This window comes from Pollicipes pollicipes, unplaced genomic scaffold (assembly GCF_011947565.3).
Source record: "Pollicipes pollicipes isolate AB1234 unplaced genomic scaffold, Ppol_2.1 Scaffold_6052;HRSCAF=7182_pilon_pilon_pilon, whole genome shotgun sequence".
Classification (NCBI taxonomy): domain Eukaryota; kingdom Metazoa; phylum Arthropoda; class Thecostraca; order Pollicipedomorpha; family Pollicipedidae; genus Pollicipes; species Pollicipes pollicipes.
The window spans coordinates 26,676,301-26,683,673 of NW_023596805.1; positions in this window are offsets into that span (position 1 = coordinate 26,676,301).

Here is a 7,373-nt window from a genome sequence, read left to right on the forward strand (position 1 = left end):
ACCATGGCGCATATATGACTGGCATATATGATCCAAATTATGTGATGGTGTTCAAGGAGGTCTGTTATGGAAAGTGAACTATATACCGTCTTCCTGTGCATCCAGGCACCATGGCGCATGACTATTTTGCCACACTCAGTACTGTCCATGGAGCAAATGCGAAGGGGCGAGCGACTGGCACCAAGCGACAGCTCCGTTTTGTCATGAAACGATGTCTTTGTCATGGGTTTTCTTCGTAACAAAGCTCCCCGCGTACTTCTCGTGAGCTGACCTGAAGTGGGCAGTGATCACTGAAGTTATTTGGGGATGGACTTAAAGGACCTGGGCGGAGCAGGCAGGAGATGACAGCTGACCCGCGACACTCATCCCTGTAAGTGTGCTGCCGTCAAGCCTCAAGACATCGCATAGGCACGCTACATGGACACACGTGCGCTTGCTCAGCTTGAAACGATTAGATCGATGATTGGTGCGGGGTATGGGTGTTTGTCAAGCGGCATACCAGAGCATCCGTGATCGCAGTTCATGCCACCGCACGATGTGTTGGTGGATGGGAATCAGCGTAACTGCCGACGTGGACCAGCAGGTGCAAGCGGTTAACGCGCCAGGGTTGCACTAGCGGGCATGAACCTCGACGAAGTTGCCAGCAGGCGAGCGGAAAGCGGCCTAAAGACGCTGCTCGACACGCTGCCCGAGCCCGCACGGTCCATGGGAGAAGGTTCATCATTCAGTTTATGATATCTGAATCTGATATGATATCTGATATCTGAATATTTTAGCGTCTGGTCTTTCAATACACAGAATTGATAGAAGATCTGAAAATATCTGAAAATTCAAAACATGATCAGCATCGAAATGATCAAACTCACGAAAGGAAGAAAAGGCTCGTTGCGAGTATTATGTCCATCGGCAATGATCACGTTCACTTAGACTAAATCCACATGGCATTGTCATTGGTGCCTGTTGCTGAGATGGCCCTTCATATTGGTCTACAGGTAATTACTAAGGAGGCAGTTCCCTGTCATGAACCGACCAACAAGGCCGGCTGCAAATGGTGAAGACATTGACGCATGGACATTATATGGGTTTTTACGAAACAGATGCTTTTGTCCTAGCATGGGCAGCAAACGTCACTTTACTGGGATTCCGCAACTAGCATTTGCACATTCACACCATCCCACGCATGCTTGTCACCATCATAATAAAGGGAGGTCTGTAGTGTGGCCGCCACACACAGTGTGCGCAGGTTAAATGCAACGATCCGACCCTTCCAATTATGAGCGGAACCTTGCAGCCCACACCACTCACCTCGGGATTCGTCCACAGTGAATAGTAGCCACCTGCTGCAAGGCACACCGTGGCATCACCACGTGGCCCCGCCCTCTCTCGTCGCAGAATAATGCCGGAATCCCTCATCGGCACGCCGGAGTCCCTCATCGGCTTATTATACTCAGCCGCCGAAATCACACCTTGGCACGCCGGAATCCCTCATGGGCACGCCGGAGTCCCCCATCGGCTTATTATATTCAGCCGCCGGAATCACACCTTGGCACGCCGGAATCCCTCATCGGCACGCCGGAGTCCCCCATCGGCTTATATTCAGTCGCCGGAATCACACCTTGGCACGCCGGAATCCCTCATGGGCTCTGAGGAGTCATAACACAAAACATCTGTGGCTTATTTAGCCCGTAGTGATAAACATCCTTTCATCGCACTCGTGGAAGATTCGCGGTCCCCCAAGCTGTACGCAGTATATAAGCTATGTAAGATGATTTGACGTATAAGGTGGACCTGACCGCGGCGCGTCATATTTCCTGGCACAAAATTCAGGCCACGCACTATCCATTGATCTGCTATTTCCCTACAGACTGTACGTTAAAACACATAGAGAAATACCAGACAGGGGTGGGCAAGCCACATAACGACACATTAACTACAGATCGGTACATAGGGCATGTTAATTACCGCGGTACGACTCAAGCCGAAAAGAGCGCACGAGCGGGCGCATGATCTCAAATGACCCACAGAATGAGTCTTCGTAATTACCCAAAAAGGGGGAAAGGGCCCGGGATCTCAGAATCATCGAAGGGTCGGTAATTCCTCCGCCGGGCTTACATTATGAGAGATAAAAGCGCCGAGTGTCCAGCCGTCAACGCCCAGGCCGATAGGCTCTGGACGTTGCCTGATCACTGTCTGAACGTTGCCATGTGCCGTTTGAACGTGCCCCGTACTCCGACGAGGCCGGTGTCTTTGAAGGGCCGTCCCCTATTGATCGCCCTGGCACGCACGCGCGGAACGAGCACTTGGGTCAAACGCGACAAACAAAAACCGTACTCGCAATTGAAGAAAAAAAACAGCGTGTAACCCACGGCGGGTAGGTAGGCCACGCGCAACATTAAAAGCTAACCTATTCCATGCCGTCCCCGGAATTACAAAAAACACATGTCGTAAGAATAACCAAATCGCAGTAAAAAAAACAAAAAACAGCATGTTGCCCGTGGAGGATAGATACGCCGCGCCCCACACCTTTTCACTGGGAGCTCTTCATAAAGCTGTGTGCCGCCCCCTCCCCTTATCACCAAAACTTTGGCCCCTCCTCAAGTATCAGCCGGAGCTTGCATCATCTGATATAGGCTCTTTTCGGGCTTAAGTGTTGAGAAGGGCTGTGTCCGGACCTGCGATGCCCACTTTCTCAGTCTAAACGCATCTTTTCATGATCTACAACGGGCCTTACTTCAGGCTACGATGGGTCCTTTCCAAACATGAGAAGGTCCTTTCTGTGCTCACGATGGGCCCCATCCAGACCTGAGATGGACTTGAGTTTGCTATGGGCCCGTCCTGATCAGAGACGGGCCCTGTTGGGTATACAATGGGCCTTTTCAGACCGGAAAAGAACTCCTCCCGAGCCTGAAACTGTTGTAGGGGTGTAGTATCCTGTCCGCTCTTGCTGTCCGTCCGAACACTAAGTCAGGTATTACCGTGAGTATTTGCCCGATACTTCCGTAATAACGACAATATCAACAATATAACGTCCGAGGCGCCCGGACGCACCACGCCCCCGCCGCGCGCTCCCACCCAGGGCCGACTCTCTCGCGCAACTCCACTTGCCTGGCGCGTAGGCGCCCTAAACAACTGCCATACACCACAAGGGGTTTCCTGTCTTGAAACTGATTCTTCCCAGACCGGAGATGAGCTCTCTACGCTTACTTGGATGGCACACAATATACGAATCTCCTCTACGAATCCGCCAGGGGCCCCATTTGGGTCCCCTGGAATATGGCAGAAAATGTGAAAGGACATAGTTTTGGGCCTTGTCCCATACATGGGGGGACAGTCTGCCCAACAAATACACCGCTACTGGCCTTCTGGGTCTACGATGGGCCCACTCCAGACCAAAGATGAGTCATTCTCAGGCTCAAAGCGAGATGGGCCTTTTGCAAACCTACAGTTCTCCGTTCCTCAGCGCGCGCTGGGCCCCTGCCTGACCTGAGATGGGCCGTTCCTAAATTTATGACAAACCATTTCCAGACTTAAGAAGATCCTATCAGAACCTACGATGGCCCTTTTCCGACCTGAGATGGGTCCTTTTTGAGCTTACGATGAGCCCTTTCCAAACCAAGGACCCCTGCGTGGAAATGGCATGAGTGTTTCTCCGGGCCATTTCCAGCCTAAGATCGGCTCTTCACGGACACAAAAAGGTTTTTAAAAGCTTAAAATGGGCCTTTTCGGAATAGACATGGGCCCTCTGCGCTTGTTTTGGTAACACAGTAAGCAAGTACCACCAGGTACCCGATGACTCCTTGGCCCACCATAAATCACGGAGTTTGGGTGGCAAAAAGATCTGTTGCCCCCTCCTCAAAAGGGAGGAGGGTAGTTTGTACCGCTGCCCCTCCACGTTCCCACTGCTGTTAACTGACGAACTACCGGGGTTTGGTCTAGCTGCGAGCCCAGCGGGGCCATACTAATACAATAGAAAGCGCGACCAAAAAGTGCGACTTTTGCGTTACCGCGATCCAGGGAACGACGAAAAGAGCATCACCCCTAATTTCAACTCACCGTTGTACACGCGCGCTGTATTGCATAATAAACGCTTGGTGACGTCCTAGAAAACGAACGTCCTTTCAATTAATTAGATACAATTTTTGGGATTGTGGTGAATCATACAATTTTTTATTTTCAAGCGTCACACTAGGTATGCTGTTTCCGTGTTTTTAATCAAAAGCAAAATATTGGAATATTAATGACGTCATATGCAAAAAGGAGCGTGGATGCGCCACATTAGTCTTTCACGTGGCACCACCAGGATTGGGGTACAATCCGGGGACCGTTCTTTTGCGTCTCAGGCAGCGCTTGGTGTGGTCGGTCCTATCGATCGACTCTTCGCTTTAGAATTCGACCGGCTTTAAGAATGGCAAAGGTGAGGGTATGTGGATGATATATGATGACGTTCGCACGAAGGATAGGGATTTGAGGTAAAGTTTGTATTATTTTTCGATTTGGCTCCGCTGTAGGGTGTGCCATGTTAATTTATATAGCGCTGTCCGGTCTGCGAACCACGAGGTTACGATGAGATCTCGTTTGGGGCAAATATGGGGTATACCTCCTCATCTAGGGCTGTGTACCATAATTTTGTGATATAGATTTTTCATCTTGACATTCAGGGCTCTCATGTATGTCGTGGCATACAGATTGAGCAGGATCTGGGATAATTAGGTATCAAATCATTTATGGGGTATGTACTATTATGGGGAATATTTAGTATTTGAAGGTACAGAAGCAAGTGTCAGATTTGATGAAATAAACCCACTTTAAACTACTGTGAATTTCCAGGGGGAAATACTGCCTGAGAGCACAATTTGCTGTGTAGTAAATAGGCTTCTTAATGCATCATGGATTGATTGCATCAGCATACTTTGAACAACATGGATAACCAGTGGGCAGATGTAATATTTGGACATTGCATTCTTGAATACCAGGTGTGAATGCCCTGACAGTTGTTTTTATAGGCTTTGGTTGGGCATGGCTGGTGCACTGGCAGGATTTGAATGATATGGCATGAATGCCGAGGTGACTGTGAAGCAGTCTTCCTGAAATACTCCCTCCGTTTTTACAGGTGTGTTACAGAAATCAGAGGGGCTTAGGTCTTCAGAAGGGCAGGGAGCATCACTGAAAGGGCTTCAATGCTGCTATCTCAGTTTAAAACCCTATATAAATGTATATATAAACACTCCTTTTAAACATTTGCCCCACATGGGCAGGTTACAGTCATATTTTGGGCAGGATGCTGGCTGCTCCAAGTATTTCATTGGCATGTTTTCCATGCTTTTCAGACTGAGGTAGAGTTAATTAGGTTTGAGTGAGGTAGGTTTGCAGTTGGTAGGCATCCAATCATCTAAACTGCGCTGTAACCCCACTGTCTACCATTAGTGAATAAATTCCTCAGCTTAGACATTTGTTAACTGCACATTAAAGGAATGTTGCCTATGTGGTGTGGTTTGTTGAAGTGATAAGTCTAAAGCCATTTGTGACATTCCTGTATGGAGAATGAGGAAATGAAAGGAACTGTTTTATTTAAGTGTTTAAGATCAGGATGAAAGCACCTATGCTAAGCAATGTGGTGAAATGCACTTGGGTACTTTCATTGATGCTGAAGTGTCAAACACATGCTGTATTCAAAGATCAACTTTCAACATGTATTATACGCACTCTTTGGAAAGTAAAATGAGATGAGAGTGAGTGCCTGATAAAAGGAATAAGAAGCTTGCCATTCCACATCTTGAGGCAGTGCAATGCATATTGATATACTAATGCCCTGAATAAAGGCTGGCATATAGTGTTTAATAATTTTTCACTTGACAATGAGACTATGAAGATCTGCCTGTAGAAAACATACTTATCATTCCTTAATGTACAACCTCCACTTCAGCATAACTAAGAGACATTCAACATATTGGGTAGGGTCCAGGACTTCAGATGCAAACAAAATACACTACCTTGAACATGTCCAATATAGCAGTGATAATCCAGAAGAAAAATCAGCATGGACACTGTAAATTCAAGCACTTTGACTTTGGTGCATGATTACCACTAGTCCCAGCATGTGGAAAACATGTTTCATGGAATCATTAAGTTTCAAAATGATTATTAGGTGGTTTAAACTGCTAGACTGAATCTGATGTCATCGCAAAGAGGAAAACTTCCCAGTCAATGACAACCTTGGTGATGAGCTAGTTTTCACAAATAGGGGTCCTGGCTTAATGTTTCCTTAGCATTGGTGTCCTCTTGTCAGCACCTTGACATGTGACTTGTCAGGAACTCATCCACCAGCAGCATCATGGCTCTGGGAATCATTGGAATACTACATTTGGCCATGTCTCAATGTGGGAACTACAGCAAGGGTATTTGGAGGAGTCAGAGCCACAGCATACTGCTGGTACCTCACTTAGACTTGGATTAGATATATACCTCTAGTTAAACCCACTCCATGTTCTCCTAATCCAGCTTAATTGAGCTGAATTTTCAATTTTTTTTCTAAAAAAGGTCATATTTTCCTGGAAAACATTCCAGTGTCACAATACCTTGAAGCACTGGCTCTATGCGTTACATTGTTGGCAACCATGCAGTGAACATTGTGCTTAGATTTATGGGACACATTCATTGAAATTATTGTCATGTCATTAATACTGGTGTAAGGCTTGTTTTTTGCAGGCTGGATTTCAGGAAAATACCCCATATAAATTCAGTCCAGCAAAATCATTGGAAAGTTTGGCATAATTTGGTGAGTTTGGGTTCTGTGCACCCATGTGCCATGTTTCATAATGGCGCAATTTTTGATATTTGTTATGCAGGATGATGATCCAATTAATTGCCGTATAATGCCAAGAAAGTAGCATTTTTAGAGAAGATTGGAGGATATTTTAGCACACAAGAAGCAGGTGAAATGTGCCAAGAGTAGTTCTCTTAAATCTTAATCAGTATTGATTTGCAGCACACGTCCAGCTGCCCCTGACATTAGTATCACATGTGTATCACAGGCCTACCAAAGCCTAGCGAGCCAGCCATTTTATCCCTGGCAGGCACGTCAGGCTCAACCCGGCCTCTGTTGTTGCAGGTGCGCCCGTCGTCGGCGCACTCGGTTTCCAGTAACACTCGGTCAGCCTGGGGACGGCAGCGGGAGACTCGGGCTGGGTGCCGGGCCCGTCACTTGCCGGCCGGCCGGGCCGCCCCCGCCCACGGCCGCGCCGCCTTCCCGTGTGGGTGCCGAGTGTCCCGCGCCCGGCCGCCTGCCACCCGCTCGTGCGATGACCCCATGTGGCAGACGGCGCGCCGCGCCGCCGACGGCCGCCCGCACACGATCTGACCTGACCTGACCGCCC